An 18,163-nucleotide genomic window follows, 5' to 3' on the forward strand; every position below is an offset into this window, starting at 1 on the left:
GGGGAGCCGTGGCCCTTGATCTCTGGCTCCAATAGCTTCATAAGCTATTCTTGTCATAACTTCAGCTCCTCCTATATACTTTGGCTTCTGGTTGTGCATGGCGATTACTTGCTCGTGGATGTATTGAGCATAATTCACCTCTTTTGGCATGTTGCTCTTCAATGCCCATGTGATGGTAGTCGCAATGGCATGGGGTGGTGTAGTATACTTCTGCGGTCTTTTACTGCACACATGGGAAAACTGGTTGTATAATCGGCAAAGGGTTGCAGCTTGTTGATCTGCCATATCTCCGTAGGTTGTATTTTGTTTCTTTGATCCATAGACCTCTATGGCCTCCCTTCTTTCTCTGACAGAACTCCCTTTGTTGTGCAGCTTCAATGCATCTGCAATGAGCTGTGGAGTGATCTGTACTTCAACTGTTTCTCCATCCATGGCTGTCAACGTGGCTTTCCCATCCTTATGAATGGATGTTGCCAACTCATACACTCTTCTTGTGTCTACACCTGATGGTCTCGAGGTGAAGAACCTGTGTAAGTCAGCCTTTTCCAGGTATCTGCTGATGTTCTCTGATCTGCTATAATCCACTAATTCTCGTGGGATCATAGGTACATCGACCGATTGCCCTTGAGGATCTCTGAAAGTCCCCTGGTAGATCTTTATTCCCTCTTTTTCTAGTACTGCTTCCTCCACCCAAGTCTTGGTTGGCTTGAGGGTTTCTGTTGGAATATCAAAAGGTTCTGCTTCTGCAAGAGCATCCTTGATGGTTGGTCTTTTTCTCTTAGTTGCCGATGACTTAGCGGAATCCATGGATCCTGTAACTCCAATTTCAGAAGTTAGCGTCTTTTTAGTACTGAAAGCCAAAATGAAGCTTTTAACTATTCAAATGACTTGAAAATTGAAACATGAGCTATTCAGGGCCTAAGGATGCAATGTAGGTGAAAAAATATGCAAACTGGGCTCAAAAACATGCTTGAGACATCATACGCGTATGATGTCTTTTGTGTCAGAATGACTTCATATTGGTTGTGCTTGTAGCTGATAGTGTATACATGAGTGTCATATGCTTGAATTTGAGTTTGGATCCCATTTGGTCAAGTTTTGGCCAGTTTAGTCCGGTTCAGGCTCTTGGCAAAATTTTGAAAGGGAATTGGATTTTATGATCCAAATTGGGTAAAACTTGGTGGATTACTTTCAAATGGCATGTAGAACACTTCTGTTTGGTGGTTGAAGCCCTGAGGTGCCAAAATCACATAGTGAGACATCATACGCGTATGATGTCTTTTAGTGCATTTTTGGACCAATTTTCTCTATAAGCTTGGTTTTGGCTTTAGATAGGCTTATTCAGTGGATTTATCAAGTTTGGATAGAATTTGGGCTAAAAATGGCTCTGGAGACATCATACGCGTATGATGTCTTTTTCATCAATTTTTCATGGGATTGGTTCTGTGGACTCTCTATGTGCTAGTGAAGGACTGTTTATACTCAAATCTTGGTTTGGACTTGAATATGTTGGATTTGGGACAAAAATAGGCTTTGTATGAAGGATTTTCTCTTAATTGGGCTAATGGGGTGATCCACTTGACCAAATGGTTCCAAACTTCATATGTAGCATGTATTAGATATATATAATGGATGTATGATGACAAATGAGCATTTTTGGCTCTGTAAGTGCAAATAGACATCATACGCGTATGATGTCTTTTGTGTCAAAATGGTGCTTTTTGGTTCCAGATAGCTTGTAGATGTGTTAATCAACAATCCTACAAAGTTTCAATGAGTTTGGAGTTATTTTGACAAAATTAGGACCAAAAATCAATTTTATGGCCTACTTTGCGTCTTTTTGGTTTTCCTTGGGTTTTCTAACTCCAATTCTCATGATACTTGGTTCATAGGATGTGATTAACATGTGGAATGAGGCTATGCACTCAAATGTTGAAATGGATGTGAAAATCATGCTGTGAGACATCATACGCGTATGATGTCTTTTCTTGAAATGTTGGTCTTTTTGTGCAAAGAATGCTTTGTGCTAGTGCCCTAAGCCCTGCTAACTAGTTTTCAACTTAAAAAGTCATCAGTTTAGCTAAAAACCCCCTTATAGGCATTTCAGTCTCCGAAGTCGTCTTTTTGCCTTGGAGTTGAATTTCTTCAACTTTTCTTCTTGAGAGTTGCATTTCCAGCTCATTGGATATGTTGTGAAGCCATCCAGTTGGTTGACTTGACTTTGGCTCCCCGTTCTCCATCTTTCTCCATTTGGTTGCTCGAAAGCGTCTTTTTCACCATCGGTAAGTGAATCAGCTTTCTTTTGGGTTTTGCTTGCAAACATAAGTCATCCATGTATAGTTGAAACTGCTTGTGAAGTTTCATGTCATTTGGTCGTCAATTTTAGCCGTTATGCCAAAATGACGCTTTGTGTGTCCGCAGCCGAATCGGTTGTTCCGACCTACTTTTGGTGATCCAAACCCGGAGATACTCCATGGTTGCATTGCCCTCGATGTTGTTAAGCTTCCTGAGAAGTTTTGTGTCGTTCCGACAACTTTTTTCTGTTTGCCTCTTGCAGGCTCTGTTGACCTAGGGTTTTTCCAGTCGTTCTTTCTCGAGCTTTGAGTGCTAGAAACTCATCTCCTATACTAGGGTAACCCACCTCTAAGTTCTTGCAAAGTTTGGTTAGGCGGTTGTGCCCCTACCTAGCGTTCTTCCCCATTCCCCGTCTGCTCTTGTTTCTTGGTTTTGGTGAGTTTTCGCGACAAAAGTTAACGATAAGCATCAAAAGCTTATGGCAACGAGTCTACCTCTCATGTCTGGTGTCCTCTGAGCTCTCGTAGCACTCGTAGAAGGCGGTAGAAGGTCAGATGCTCCTGTGTGCTCTTTGCTCTCTCCAAGAAGGTAATAGTGGAAATGAGCTTGATAGTGAAGTGAAAAATACTTAACTTCGGGCTTCCCGGATCACTTGTTACCAAATTTGACATGTGCTCCTATCTCGTCGTGAAATGCACTTTAGGATTTGAAATTTCTCAATTTGGACTCCGTTTGACCTGTTTCTGAGAAATTTGTCCACTTTGCCAAAATTCTGTCATTTCGGGCTTTCCGCAACTTTTTCAGAATTGTACCCCATTTTTACCATGGGTTGCCCTTGTCATTAGGATCATCGCCGTCTATTCTTTTCTTTTTACGATCTCATTTCACCTGCTTTTTTATTTTTCTTTTACTTTTATTAAGAAAATCATAAAAAATAAAGGAAAATAATAAATTGAAGCCAAAAAATTCCAAACATACACGATAAATAGCTGGTAACCCTGTGTATATGAATATACACTTCTTTGTAATTTTTGGACTTGGATTACCACTTTTTTCCACTTTTTAGCTCCAAAAACACTCTTATTTAGTGATATTTACATATCTAGAGACCCAAATTCATCATTTGATCTCTTCTTGTTGCAAAACAAGGTATATAAGGGCATAAATATTATCAATATCCGCAATCAAACATAAAAAATTGCAAAATCATGTAAGACACTGCCCTTGTAATATAATTTTTGTTTTTCTTTGTTTTTTCCGCTTGTAGCTGCTTTGTAGCTCCTGTATATCTCCCCCCCTCCGAGTCTGAGTCCTCCCGGACGACTATGAAGTTTCTGTGGGTGAAGCATTGTAGTTGTTTTGGTCATAAGTTCCCAATGCAATTGTAGAGTGATGATACAACAGTCTTTCCAATAAAGCTGCTCTTTGTTTGATTGAAGGATTGGTGGTCGGGTTTTGGGTTGGTTTTGGCACTTCGGTAGTAGAATCAGTAGATGGATTCTTCGTTACCTTGTTGTCTTTTTTCACAATTCAAATCTGCTTCCGCTTTGCTTGTGCTTGCCACAAACTCTTTGCGACCCAAACCTGGTTTGTTCTGTGTGTTGATTTCCTCGCCTTGAAATACCTAGGAGTTTTCGTTGATTGTATTGAAGGGAGTTCCTTTTACAAATCTTTGGGATCCAAATTTGCTTGCTATAGCTTTGTGCCGTCATGAACTTCTTTGGAATCCAGATCTGTTTCACTGTCCTTGATTGTCTGGAATCACTCTGTTGTCTGGTATTGAAGACTCTGTTTTCCACCTTTTTGTTCTCTGGCACAGCCTTTTTTGGTCTCCATACCAACTTTGACTCCGTTTTTTCCAAGGTTGAGCTGTTATATTATTGCTTGTCTTCCTTATCCACTGTTGAGAATTCCTCGTCGAAGAGTAATCCGGTTGTATAGAAACTTTTGGTTGCCATTGCTTCTTCTTTTTCTCTGGTTGTTGTTTATCTTTGTCTTTGGATTCGTCCTTTGGAGTTGGCTCTTCTCCTTTGGTGAACTTAACTGATTGACTTTCACCTTTGTATTTGATAAGCACTGAATTAGAACTCCAGTCAATCATTGCATTATATTGCTTCTGCCATGGTTGTCCTAGCAATAATGGATGTTGTGTAGCTTGGTCTTCAACCACGTAAAACATATGAGGATACACATATTGGTTAATCTGTATATGTAAAACTGTGCATCCGACAGTTTTGATTGAATTCTCAGAGTAACTCTTTAACTCTTGCTTGGCAGTTTGTAGTTTAGTGTCATTTGTCAATTGTCTATACAAACTGAGTGAAAGTAGGTTAGCTTGAGCTCCTGAATCCAATAGTGCTCTGGCTTTGATTTGGTTGGTTCCTACTTTGCATTCAATGATGGGTTCTTCTTTGTCATTCCCCATTTCTGTTATACTAACTGCGTTTATTCGTATTGCTCCTTCATTGCGCTGTTTCTGACGCAGTAGTCTTCTTTTCTCCATTCTTTCCTTCGCCTCGGCTTGCGCTTCCTCCTCAATCTTTTTCTTTTTCTGGACACGCAGCTTTTCTTGATGTATTTTGAGAAGCATGTCTTGTGTTAGCGGCAACAGATACTTTTTCACTCTGCATCCACTAATCCAATTGGGCATTTCTTCTCCGTCTAATGTAGCAAGCTTGACGGCTCCACTTGGTGATAGATCTTTAATCACCAGAGGTCCCATCCCTCGCTTTTTAAGCTTCTTAGCATGCTGTTTCAGAGTGTAAACTAGGACATAGTCCCCAACTTTAAACTCTTTAGTCCGCACATGCTTATCAAAAAATTCCTTTTGTCGCCTTTTTTGAGCGTAGATGGAAGCTACTGCTTTTAGGCGAAGCTCATCTAGCTTTTCCAGGTCATCTATTCTATCAGAGAGCTCGTGCCCTGTCCACTCTAGATCCTTAGCCACCCTTAAGGTTGAAATCAAGAATTCTATTGGCAAGATAGCATTTAGCCCAAAAACCATGTTATATGGGGTCGTTCCTATTGATGTTTTATATGCTACCCTATATGCCCATAATGTTGAATGCAACTTCTGGTCCCAGTCAGTTCTCGACTTAGATACAATCTTCGTAAGGACCGTGCATATGGTTTTGTTTGTTGCTTCAGCTTGTCCGTTTGCTTGTGGATGATACGGGGCTGATTTCCTATGGATTACCATGAATTCATCTAGAAGGATCTCTATCACTTCATTTATGAAATGTGTGCCTCGATCACTCACAATTTCTATTGGCAATCCATATCGTACAAAGACGTATTCATATAGAAATTGTGTCGTGGTCCTGGCATCTGCTTTTTGAGTTGCCTTTGCTTCGACCCACTTTGTTAGATAGTCTGTAGCCACAATGATGTATTGTGCATGAGTCTTATATGCAGGAGGTGAAATGGGTCCGACATAATCAATCCCCCATTTTGCAAAAGCTCTTGCCCCCATCATTGGTCTAAGCGGCATATCATCTCTTTTAAGTGGTACTTTGGTCCGCTGACAGTCATCACACCGTTTAACGTATGCATCAGCGTCCATATGTAATGTTGGCCACCATGTTCCTGCGGCTAAGACAAGTTTTGCTGTCTTATCACCTGAGAAATGGCCTCCACCTACTCCTCCATGAGCTTGCTCCAGGATTATCACATACTCAGACTCTGATGCGCAAATCCTAAGCTGGTTGTCTTTACCTCTCTTATAGAGTTGATCTCCTATTAAAGCGTAATCTCTAGCTTCTGTCTCTACAGATTTCTGACGAGCTTTTGACGTTCCTTCTGGGAAAGTTCTATTTGTGAGATATTCAACAATATACTGACTCCATTCTGGAGCGATCATTATCTGATATAATGTTGAATACTCGGCTAGCGGTTTTGATGAACATACAATACATACTGTGACATATTCATGTACGCTTTCTTTCATTCCTGGCCAATAGACTCCCAATTTGTACAAATTCCTATATGTGTTCCTTCTTGAACAATGAAATGCACATTCCTGAACATGTGCTTCGCACAGATATATATTATATTCCTCAGGATTGATGCATAGTCGTAAAACATGATCATTTCCCAATTGATACAACCTTCCTGCAATCAATTGAAGATTCTTGGATTGCTGAATAGCAATATGTTTCAGGTTGTATTCTCTTCTATCGAACTCTCCTCCATAGGTTAATAGGTCAACGACATTTTGAGACTACTTAGGTATCATTTCTATGTTGAACAAGTACGCGTCTGGCATGTCGTCATCTACTCCTATAGGGTCTTCTCCATTCGTTAATCACGAAAGATGATCAGCTCTAAGATGTGTTTTTCCTTTCTTTACTACTACCGTGAAGTCGAATTCCAGTAAGATAATGAACCATCTCACTATTCTCCCGGTATTGCATGGTTTATTCACTAGGTAGAGCAAGGCTTGGTGATCCGTAAAAAACACAAACTTGTTGGCTAGAAGATAATGCCGAAATTTCTTCACAGCATATATCATTCCTAATCCCTCTCGCTCTGTTGTGGTGTAATTCTTCTCTGCATGGTTGAGCTGTCGACTGGCGTAACAGATAGGAAAATCCATGTTTCCTTCTTCTGGCTGAGCCAGAATGCATCCTATTGCATATGCAGAAGCATCTATGTGCACATGGAATATCTTCTCCCAATCTGGTGATTTCAAGACTGGAGCAGTAATGAGTGCCTCTTTCAATTTCTTGAATGATTCCTCACACTCCTCTGTCCATTCAAAGTTCACTATTAGCCTGTAAAGTGGTTGGCCTATTATAGCGTACATGTAAATGAATCGTCTATAATATCCGCAATGTCCCATAAAGCTCTGTACTTGTTTCGCATTGGTTGGTCTAGGCATATCCACTATAACTTTTATCTTCTCTAAATCCGTGGATATTCCGTTTTGTGAGACAATATGTCCCAGAATTCTGCCCTGTCGGACCATAAACACACATTTCTCAGGATTGAGACAAATGCGATATGTCCTACATTTCTCAAATACTTTTCTTAGGTGTTCTAGATGCTCATCTCTCAGTAGAGAATGTACACATAAGTCATCCATGTATATTTCGAGAAACAGCCTTAAGTATTCTTTGAAAGCATGCGTCATCAGCCTCTGGAAGGTTGCGGGAGCATTGGTTAGACCAAAAGGCATAACCCGATAAGCATAAATTCCCCACTCCGTTGCAAAAGCTGTTTTATGTTGATCTTCCAGTGCTATGGCTAGCTGGTTATATCCTGAAAAACCATCAAGAAAGGAGTATGCTGTTTTCCCTGATACACGCTCTAGAACATGATCAGTTATCGGCAGGGGATAATTGTCCCTGATTGTTGCAGCATTCACTTTCTTTAAGTTGACACACACTCGGAGTTTTCCGTTCTTCTTAGGTACTACCACAATCGGAGATACCCAATCAGTGTGTTCAATCTCGTATATGAATTCAGCTTCCATTAGCTTATCTATCTCTTCCTTGATTCGCTTAGCAAAAGTATCATTATATGTGTATGGTCTCTGTCTGCTAGGCTTTGCGTCTTGTTTCAGTGGGATTGAGTGTTGGCATATCGATGGGTCAACTCCCTTTAAGTCCTTATAAGACCATGCAAACACATCCCTATACTCTCTGAGAAGACTCAAAAGTCTCTCTTCCTCGCTTGGAGACAAATCTGTGGCTATGTACACCGGTCTAGGTGTCTCACCTGGAGCTGCTAAATCAATTTTTTTGCATCCTCCGGTCCGTCATAAGATTCGTTCTCCTTCCTCTCTCGAATAGGTGGGGTTAATATCACCTTCCTATCCTCTATTGTGAATTTCCTATAGTGAGAGGGAACATCCATGTTTTCCTTGATTTTGACGTTTTCGTCCTCTCCACTCTCAATTTCTGTCGTCCAAACTTCCTTCAGAGTTTTCTTGAGCTCTCTGTACTTGTTTCTACGTTCTAACTTGGACTCCGTGTATTCTCTGTTGCGCTTGTTCTTTTCTGATTTTTCTGTTTCAGTTTTCGTTCCATTATTTTGAACTTGATTTCTTGAGCCTCTTTTGTCTTTTCGTAAGCTCTTTTGATCACTGCCTCTCATTCTTCCAGAAATCTTATCCTTAACACAATCTTCAGCCTTTACTAGCATTAGGAATTGATTTTTTCCTCTTATTCTAGGCATCGGATTGGTTCTAACCCCTTTTGTTTTTTTCTTTGCTCTATAGTGTTTCTGGCGTTGTTTAGTTTGGTTCGGAAAATCATAAAATCGGACATCCGTTATAGTTTCTTCGTTTCCGCTTGAATTGTCCGTTGACTCGTTGTCTGCTTCATTTCCCCACTCTGGATGATTGGGAATGTCGTGAAACACCTCTTCTTCATCTTCCTTTTCCAGTGTATCGTTCTTTTCAGTTTCTTTTTCGAGTACAGTTCTCAACATGAAATACGGAACCACGTCGTACCCGTCCTTGTCGCAAAATTTCGTTGTGGGACCATCCGGAATTGCACAAACATCTAGGGTTGCTAGAATGTGTGTCCATTCTAATGGTTCAAACGTGTCCTCTGGAAAGGGTTCTCTTACATAAGTTTCGTCTTCGATAGCCCTTTCTAAAACACATTCTTCTCGTTTCAGACTTCCACATTTCGAAGCTCCACACATCCATAACTCCTTGGGTTTACCTAACCAAGCTGGAAATTCGGATCCCGCCAAAGTAGCTGAATCAAACTCCTCTACCGGTGTTCGGTTCACATCTTTGTAGCTATGGTCTTTCAGGTTCACACGTGTAGTGGTTTCCATATTTCTCAGGTATATGTGATCGTAGCCCCAATCCTGGACCATTTTCAACTGTCTCATGAATGGTCTTCCCAGTATGATATCATAGTTATTCTCCTTGCCAAAATCGACAATAGCAAAAGTATGTTCGTATTCAATGCCGCAAGAAGTCACTACAACTTTCTCTAATAACCCCATAGGTTTCTCCATGTGTCCATCTGCTAATTGGAGTTTCAACCTAGTCTTCCTTATTGCTGGTTTCCCCCATTTTTTCCAGATTTCTTTTGTAGCAATGGCTACCCCAGCTCCGCTGTCTAGTATTGCCATTGTGTTCACTCCTTGGAATTCAACTGGTAAGGTTGTATTCCCCTCTTCACCTTCGCAATACTCTCCGACCTTGTTTAAGGGTACAGGCTTAGCGTTCTTTTGTGGCTTGCTCAGCTCCTCAATGCTCTCTTGCAATCTCGATGTTGGATCTTTTATCCCGAATTTCTCCAAGCATTTTCCTACAGTGGTCCACATATGTGGTCTTAGCCTCAAAAGCTCAGCTAGAGTGATAGTGCATGTCACTGGTGTTGACAAAATCTCTATCAATCCTTGCGAGTCCATGACTTTTTCTGATGAGATTTTTCGTGAGGGAAGTGCTCTAATCTCGGATTTTGCTTCATACTCTCCTAAGTATGAAGGTAAGGTTTTCAGTGAATGAGGTTTGCTCTCCATTGTTCTAACAGAGCCCCCATCTCCCCAGTAAGATTGCAGATCCAAGTCCACTTGAGATCCTGCCTCAAATTCCACTATGGGAGGATTCCTGATGTCCTTTTCCCAATTTGTCTGATTAGCTTGGCAACTTAGCTCGTTTGCAAAGTTTGCCTCTCTCACTTGTTTCCAAAATTCATTGTAATCATCATCTCTTCCGTAAGACCTCTGTATGACTGGATGAAAACTCTCTATCTCCTGATCGGTTGTGTTCAATACTATGCGGTCATCCTTGTGTGTATTTTCAGGCTTTTGTGCACTGGGAGTCTTTTCAGCTACCCGTGAAACGATAGTCTCTTGCTGAATTGGGTTTTCCTTTCCACAATTCATTGTTTCTTTTGGTGGTTCTAATAAGGCTTGTGCAGTCTCGATCATTCTCTGGCACATTTCAAGTCTCTGCTTTTCCAATTCCGCGTTTGGGTATGTCATCCACCTCTGTTCTTGTGTTTGGTTGTTCTTTAACCTAGCTTCGTAAGCTCTCATCAGTGCGTCCAATGGTTCGTGTACTTTGTCGACTAGCACTGATCCCCCTGAGCTTAAGCTCGTTGTTTCTTTGATACTCTTTTGTTTCGTTCTTTCCGGGCTCATCTCTCGTTTCCCGTTTTGACTCTCAAGTTTTTCTAATCTAGCTTTAGTTTGCTTTAGTTCCTCAGCTAGAATAGCGTCTTCACGTTCTTTTCTCAACTTCATGCGTGCTTTTCTAGCTTTCCATGTGTTTTTCTGACTCCGCGGTCCTTGACTAACCACTTCAGTCGCTAACTTTCCATTCTCAGGTTCTCTAGTGGTTTTCTTAGCTTGAGCTCTAGTAACAACTTGCGTTGGTATCAGAGTTTCATTTTCAGACCCACTGCTGGTAGGAATAGTTTCTAGCATATTCAATGTCGTCTTTTGCACTTTGTTTGGATTCTTTGAACAATCCTCAATGAAGTGAGTAACCCCACACTCAGTGCAATAAGCGTTAATTCTAATGATTGTCGTATGTGGGCAAACATTCATCAGATGGTCACCTCCACACTTGTAACAGGGTCCTAGTGCTGGTCTTGGTCCCATTTGATTCGTCCTTTGTGGATAGGATGGTCTTTGTCCTGTTAACCCTCCATGAGCTATGAACATCAATGTTCTTGCGTCCAAATTGTATCTCTCTTCATCAGAAGCACTTGTAATTGTTGGTATTCCAACATTCCCAATCATGCCCCATGGTTCTGGTTGTTTGGGTTCTTCTGGTGGGTAATACACTGTCGGAGACATGTGTGCACCCGATTCTTCATAATAGGCTTGAACAGGCACTAAGGCTTGTTCTTCCTGATTCTCTAAGGTTGGTGCATATCTAATGCCCACTGGTCTTGCTCCTGGTAAAGGTGGTTGTTGTCCCAATACCGGTTGCGGTCTTTCTATCCCCATAGGTCCTGGTACATTTCCCGTTGGGTATCGAGGTACTGGATGTATCTGAGGTGGTGCTAATTGAGCAAGAGGTGCATACTGGCGCTCCCTTACATACCCTTTGTTGTAATAACACTCCTCTGTTGGATGATTTGTCCATTTTTGTTCAATAGCACACCATTTCAGTGTTTTTGGTAATGGTTTTTGGTATGGTGCCATCCTTTTTAGAGCATCTTCTATCATTTGCTCTACATTTGGCATGGTTGTTGTTTGAACATTCTTTTTAGTGGTAGTCTCGCTCGCTACGGAGGAGGAGCTACTGGATGCAAAATCTGTATTCGCTGACACCTCTCCATAAACCGTACAGTTATCCACTAAGTACAATGCCTCTCTCATTACTTGCTCAAAACTTGTACAAGCTTTCAAGTGCAAGTCCTTCTTGAGAGTGCCGTTCCTCAGTCCCTCAATAAAGAGAACAGATAGTCTGTCATCTTGTGGTCGTTCACGTACTGGACATCTCTCAATGTATTGTTTGAAGCGAAGTGAAGCTTCCTTCACTTTTTCGTGTTCTCTCTGTTTAAAAGCATATATTTGTGAGACCGTATTGTGCTTAATCCCTCGTTTTGAGAATTCCTCAGCAAACTCTCTTAGCAAATGGTCAATGTCATGGAATCCCCCAATGTTCATTGGTTGAAACCATGTCAATGCAGTACCTTCTAGAGTAAGACCAAATCCCTCGTATTGTGTATGGAAATCTGTTATCTGCTCAGCTCTTAAAACTTGCTTAAAGAGTGACACATGTGCATACGGATCTCCTGAACCACCATACTTCTTTGGCATACACTTGGCTACTTGAGATGGTCTCATACGTCTATGATCTGCTACCAATCTCATTGCTCCTGTGTCTCGGCTAAAGCTTTCTCTAGCATCATGGACTTCATGGGTTACCCTTGTCGGTTCCCCCGCCCTGAATCTGCTACTAGGAGGTAAATGTCATGGTTTCGCTTCAAACCTTGGACCTGGCGTGGTATAGGTGGGGATTGGAACTGCACTACCTCGATTCGTCTCCATTGACTCTCTGGAATGTAATGATCCCATTGGTCCGAGCTTCGAGTCCCAAGGTTGACTGAAAGAGTCAGCAACCTGAGTTCTTTGTCCTCCTATTGTCATTGAGTTTTGCACTCCAGTTGTTGGTGCTGGTCTATGTGAGCTAGAAGTAACATAATACTGATGTAGTGGTCCCCCAAAGTATGTATATCCTTCTAATTATTTCTTGCCCATTGTTGAGTATTGCCTGCCATACTTATCGTAAGCGGCAATTTTCACTTCCGATCCCTCTGTGTAGGTAAAGACATAAAGTCTTTTTTTGTCTGTCAACTCTCCGGTGTAGGGTTCTTCACATCTATAATAGAGATCTTGCTCCCCATTATTATATTTGTATAGCCCCACATCGATGTTATCAGTGTTGATCCTTGTAGTTTCATTCTCTCTTCTTAACCTCGCATTAGGGAAGTTCATTATTGGTGCTTTCTCCTCGAGTTCTTCATCTATTTTGGCTTTGGTGCCCATCAATCCCCACTTGTCCACAATGTTCGGGTTTAGGACTACCAAGTACATGGTACCCTCGTCATCTAGATATCTATCTCCGCTATAGCTCACAGGCACTAAGTCCTTGAACTCACTAGGTCTATCTTCTATCTTTACACAATAGCGGTCCATTCCATCTTTGTAGATCTTGGCACCTTGCTCATTGTCGTACTGGTATTTTATGAACAATAGCTTCATGGTGGCGGAAGGGTTTGATGATCCTGCTGCCATATTTTCTCTGTTGTTCAGGTTCAAGTGTTTGGTGAAAATCTCGTAAGACCTCTCCGAAGAAGTATCAGAAACACTTCCTTCAAAGATCGGCTCTAATGGTTGCACCCAACTTTGGTTTACACTTCCCTCGGTTGATATGACACTTGATGGTTCCCCTTGTTTTGGTTGATTATTCCGGAGATTCCTGCCCGATCTCAAATTCATCAATTCCCCTAAAGGACTGTAACTTTTCCGTCTCGGCAATTTGTTTTCCCCAAGTATTTGTGGTCAGAATTGATCCAAACTGACTGATACTTGGTCAATTGTTTAATCTTGTCAGTCGGACAACTTCTGTTTCATCAAGTGAGAATTTTGTTACTGTTATGCTGAAAAAGACATTATACGCGTATGATGTTTTTTTTTTCACAGATTTTGACTATTTTGGTTATGCTCACTCTCAGTGGCCCCTTTATGCTCTGTTCACTCACAAAATTCAGTTTGAACTCTGTTTGAGCAAGTTATAGCTAATTTAGGCTTTTCTTGGCAATTTTCCGCTTTTGACTTGTTTTTTTGGGTCAATTGTGATCCAAATGGGATGAAACTTGAAATATAACCTCTAGACAGCTATTACAATGGATCTGTGTTAGCAAAGTATCAAAATATGTCCAAAATTAGGTCAAAGACATCATACGCGTATGATGTCTTTTTCATCAATTTGGGTCCAAACTTGATATTTATGCTTTCTACAGTGTTTGTAACAATCTTGTTAGGTCAGATTTCAAAAATAAGCAGTGGATGTGCCAAAAGACATTATACGCGTATGATGTCTTTTGTCCCAGATTTTGACTATTTTTGGTTTTAAGCCTTCTCCAATGTTTATAATTGAGTTTCAAGTGTTTTTGTCAGGTTTGAATGAAAAAACAAGATTTGAATCCAAAATTTCCTATTCTTTGCAATTCTTGGACTCCGACTTGTCTTTTTTGGGTTTCTTTGAGTGTTAATGCTCTTGTTTTAAGTTGATCTTAGGGTAAAACCCCCCTTCTAAACACTCTGGCAATGTCAAATTTTCAATTTTAGTCTCTGTTTAGGTCCTAAAACATCATACGCGTATGATGTCTAAAGTTGCAGATTTCCAGTTTTTCAGCACAGAACTCTTCCAATAGCTCTTTTAAGTGCTCAGCAACAATCACTTACACAGAAAATTTTTCTGAACTTTGCTTATTGCATATTTCACTACCAAAGAGACTTTTTCAGTGATCTAACATGCAATCAAACACATCAAGCAAATAGAACACCAATTGATAGCTCTAGATCAGGATCAAATCAGGCCCTACCTAAGCTACTTCTAATCATAAAATGGATTTTTTGCAATTGAAAATATAAAGAGATTTACTACCACACAAGGAGTAGCAAATGCTTTTTATGTCAACAACCACTTAAACACCATAAAAAACAATCTAATCTAAGCTAAACTAAAAATACTGTCAACACGGAAGACCCAGGAATACCCCACTTCTTAGTATCTCTCGAGACCTTCGGAGTCCACCACTCCTAGATCTTTTCTAACTAAAGTATACAAAGTAGTTTATACGACTCACCTCGTAGGATTAGTCTAAGGTCACCTACTTAGGGCTCTCGTCCCCGGCAGCGGCGCCAAATGTTATGGCGGTTACGCCGCTAGCGGAAGCTAAATAGCGAGAACTCAACCAACAACAGAATTTGTCAGACGAGGACGAAGCTTGACCCGCAGGCGCATGGAAACAACTAGGTGGGTGTCAAATCACCTACTCGACCTTCTAATGACAATCACTACTAAGGAAATCAAATCTAAGTTCTAAAACACGCAAGTGACTGAAATCCGTACTACGAACGAATGCTATACGAAACAGGATCTAGAATCATCGAATCGATCTCAAACTCAAGGGGAAGTCTATACACTAGGTAAGAACAACACCCTAAAGACTTGAACTGCAAAATCAACCTATAACCACTCCGTGCGGCAAACGCGTATGAAGACAGGCCAAAAAATACAGGTGACCGAAACTTGACCCCAATGGTACTAATGTGTAGCTCTACTCGTTGTGGTTCTATAGATATGATGCACACTCTATTCTGACACACGAGTTGGAAGAAAACTCACACCGAAGCTCGTAGGAACTTACCACACATAGAAGCCGATAGCGTGCACTCTTGGTATCTGTGCATAGCTCTCACCGTTGCTAACACAATGGTGGTGTCGCTTCTCCAATGGCGGCCCCGTAGCCCGCGTAGCAAGAAGATAAGACTCTCTCTCTCTCTCTCTCTCTCTCTCTCTCTCTCTCTCTCTCTCTCAGACACAGTCACAGCGCTCAAAAACTCACTTTGATTAATAATTGAATCCCCCTTAGGTTACAAAACTTTTGCTTAAATACCTCAACCTTGGAGGTGAGAACATCTCTAATTATTTACATCAGCAGGTGAAATTACTTCGGGATTACAAGCTGGAAACTCAATTGAGTCCCGTTACTTAATGAATGGCTCAAATCAAAATTAATGTCGGAAAGACATTTATTACAATCAATGGTTACAAAATGATGGGTGTGAGCAAAAATGTGGGTGTGATTCTCTGCTGGCTCAACATACCTTCATGAGGAATGGACCTTCAAAACTCAAGTATGACACATACCATAGGATGTACAAGTTTAGAGGGGGGTGGATGTCGTGCAATAGCATGTAAATAATGGGAATGGATAATGAGCACCGTGATACATGTATTTAAAAGCATGGGAACATTGTCCATAATGTACATATGCATGCATAATATATAGGGTAAATTTATATTATGCACACATAATATATAAGGTAAGACTATTTTATGCATGCATAATATATTACATAAAATTATATACCTCATCTAGTGAATTATTCTAAGAGTCATATTTTTACTTCACCTTATTCTATTTAATACTTATGCATATTTAGTATGAGCCGATCATGACATAAGCCAATGTACTAGCTTGTCTTTTCCTACCATGCATCATTTTTAATTCATATCGGTTCTCTTATTAACTTTAGTCAAAGGCTACACAACATGCTTACATCCACCATGATGTGTTTACTTTTGGAAGAAAACGACAACTTAAGCCAGCATAAGACTTCTAAAGCTAGAAGCATCTAAGAGAAAAGGATAAATGGCAAGAAGAAGACTTTTAGCAGGACAAATGGATAAAAGAAGACTTCTAGAAGGTAAGTGTCATCATCAACAAGGAGATATTTTGAGATAAAAAATTGGAGACTTCTAGAAGGTAAGTGTCATCATCAACAAGGAGATTTTTTGAGATAAAAAGAAGACTTCTAGAAGGTAAGTGTCATCATCAACAAGGAGATATTTTGAGATAAAAAATTGGAGATTTCTAGAAGGTAAGTGTCATCACCAACAAGGAGATAGTTTGAGATAAAAAATTGGAGAAGCAATGTGAGGTCCCCAACCCCGAGAAGGTTGGGCCGACTTGATAGATGGCCTTCCTTTATTCTCCTTTTTCGTTGACGACACCCTACTCCATTTCCACAAAGTAGAGATACGAGCAACAGAAGAGAGGAAGTCCTCTATCCATCGTTTACGTGGTTATAAGGGTCATACGCCACAAGCCAGGTCTATAAATCTAGGATTCTAATGAAAGTTGTTTCCTAACATAAAGATGAAATCCCATTGACCTATTTAGAATCCATAAACAACGCCTTTTTCCCCACGCTTAAGAGGCGCGACCGCCATCCATAAACCATAAATATGATATGAGACTTAGTCTAAACTAACTAGTAATCTTGTGAAAAGTAACCGACTAATCAAGTCCATAGCTTTCAAGGGCATGTAGATTTAGGACATTTTGACTCTTGGCACAATGAGTCTCTAATTTCACTTCTCTTAATAAGAGGGAGTGGAGAGTTTCTCGACTAATTGAGACCACCCATCCTTGACTGGTGGCAATTGACTGGTGGCAACCTGAGCGAGCCTCCACTTTCCACCCCACACTCACACTTTTTATCTAGTTTTCTAATTACTACCACACTGTTTTACATATACAAACAGTGTTCCTTAATTAATTCCAGACACAGATTCTTTTATACAACCCTTCAAACAATATCAAAACTTTAACAAAAATAACTTTTCCAATTTCTCATGAGTTGCTGCTACCCGCAGACTTCCTCTGTCTAACCAACAGATCCTTTGCAAAGGATTTATTTCCTAATTGTAAATTATGCAACCTTCCCATCTCGCTAATCGCGAGGCATCTTGCTAACCGCCAGGCATCCCGCTACCCACGAGGCATCCCGCTAATCGCGAGGAACAAAAACAGAGCCGATAACCTCAACTTAATCTCCGCTAACCGCAGAATCATCTCGCTACCCACGAAAAACAAGAGATATTCTTTTTAACAATTCTTCTCTTTAAACAGTTCTTCAAACATGATCAACCAACTCTTCATATCAACCACTAACAAATTATCAAACAATAACAATGTATCAAACATTAACAATTTAACAAACAGTGACAATTTATCAAGTTCTTTCACTAATCTATAAAAACATATACTTGTTTCTTGTGATAGAATCACATTTCTTGGACAGTTTAAGGGATTCCCTATGCTTGACTTCCCATATCAACATGAATAACAATGCAAAATTATAAATTTGTCTTACCAGATTAGCGACATGTTCCATTACCTCCCGTGCTTGAGGTTGGACAATTTCACCTTCTTTCAAAGTCGATACCTCTGCTTGAGTTATGATTGGAGTAGACAATACCTTCTTTTGCACCTTCCTTGGAGATGGAAAAACATGAGCATCCTTCAAGCTTCGGGTCACTCGCTTCGGGGCCATCGTAACGAGGTAGAGAAAAGGGAAAGAGAGAAAGAGAACTCAAGAAGTCGAAGGGCAACATGACGCTGGTAGAGAGGGAGTTGGAGATGGAGATGGCTTGAGGGTAAGAGCTTGAGGGAGAGAGGTTGAGGGAGAGAAGGTAACTCCGACGTCAAGGCAAGAGAGATTCCGCTTCTGAGAGTGTGTGTTTGTGTCTCCTGAAAGTGAAGGGAGAGGGGTCTTTATATAAGCTCTCAAGGCCAACTAGAATAGAGGGAAGCAAAGAGAGATAAGTTCGCGCACGTTCACGGCTTCTAATTTTTTTTATTTTTTA

Source organism: Adiantum capillus-veneris, chromosome 3, assembly GCF_014529385.1.
Source record: "Adiantum capillus-veneris isolate H3 chromosome 3, ASM1452938v2, whole genome shotgun sequence".
NCBI lineage: Eukaryota > Viridiplantae > Streptophyta > Polypodiopsida > Polypodiales > Pteridaceae > Adiantum > Adiantum capillus-veneris.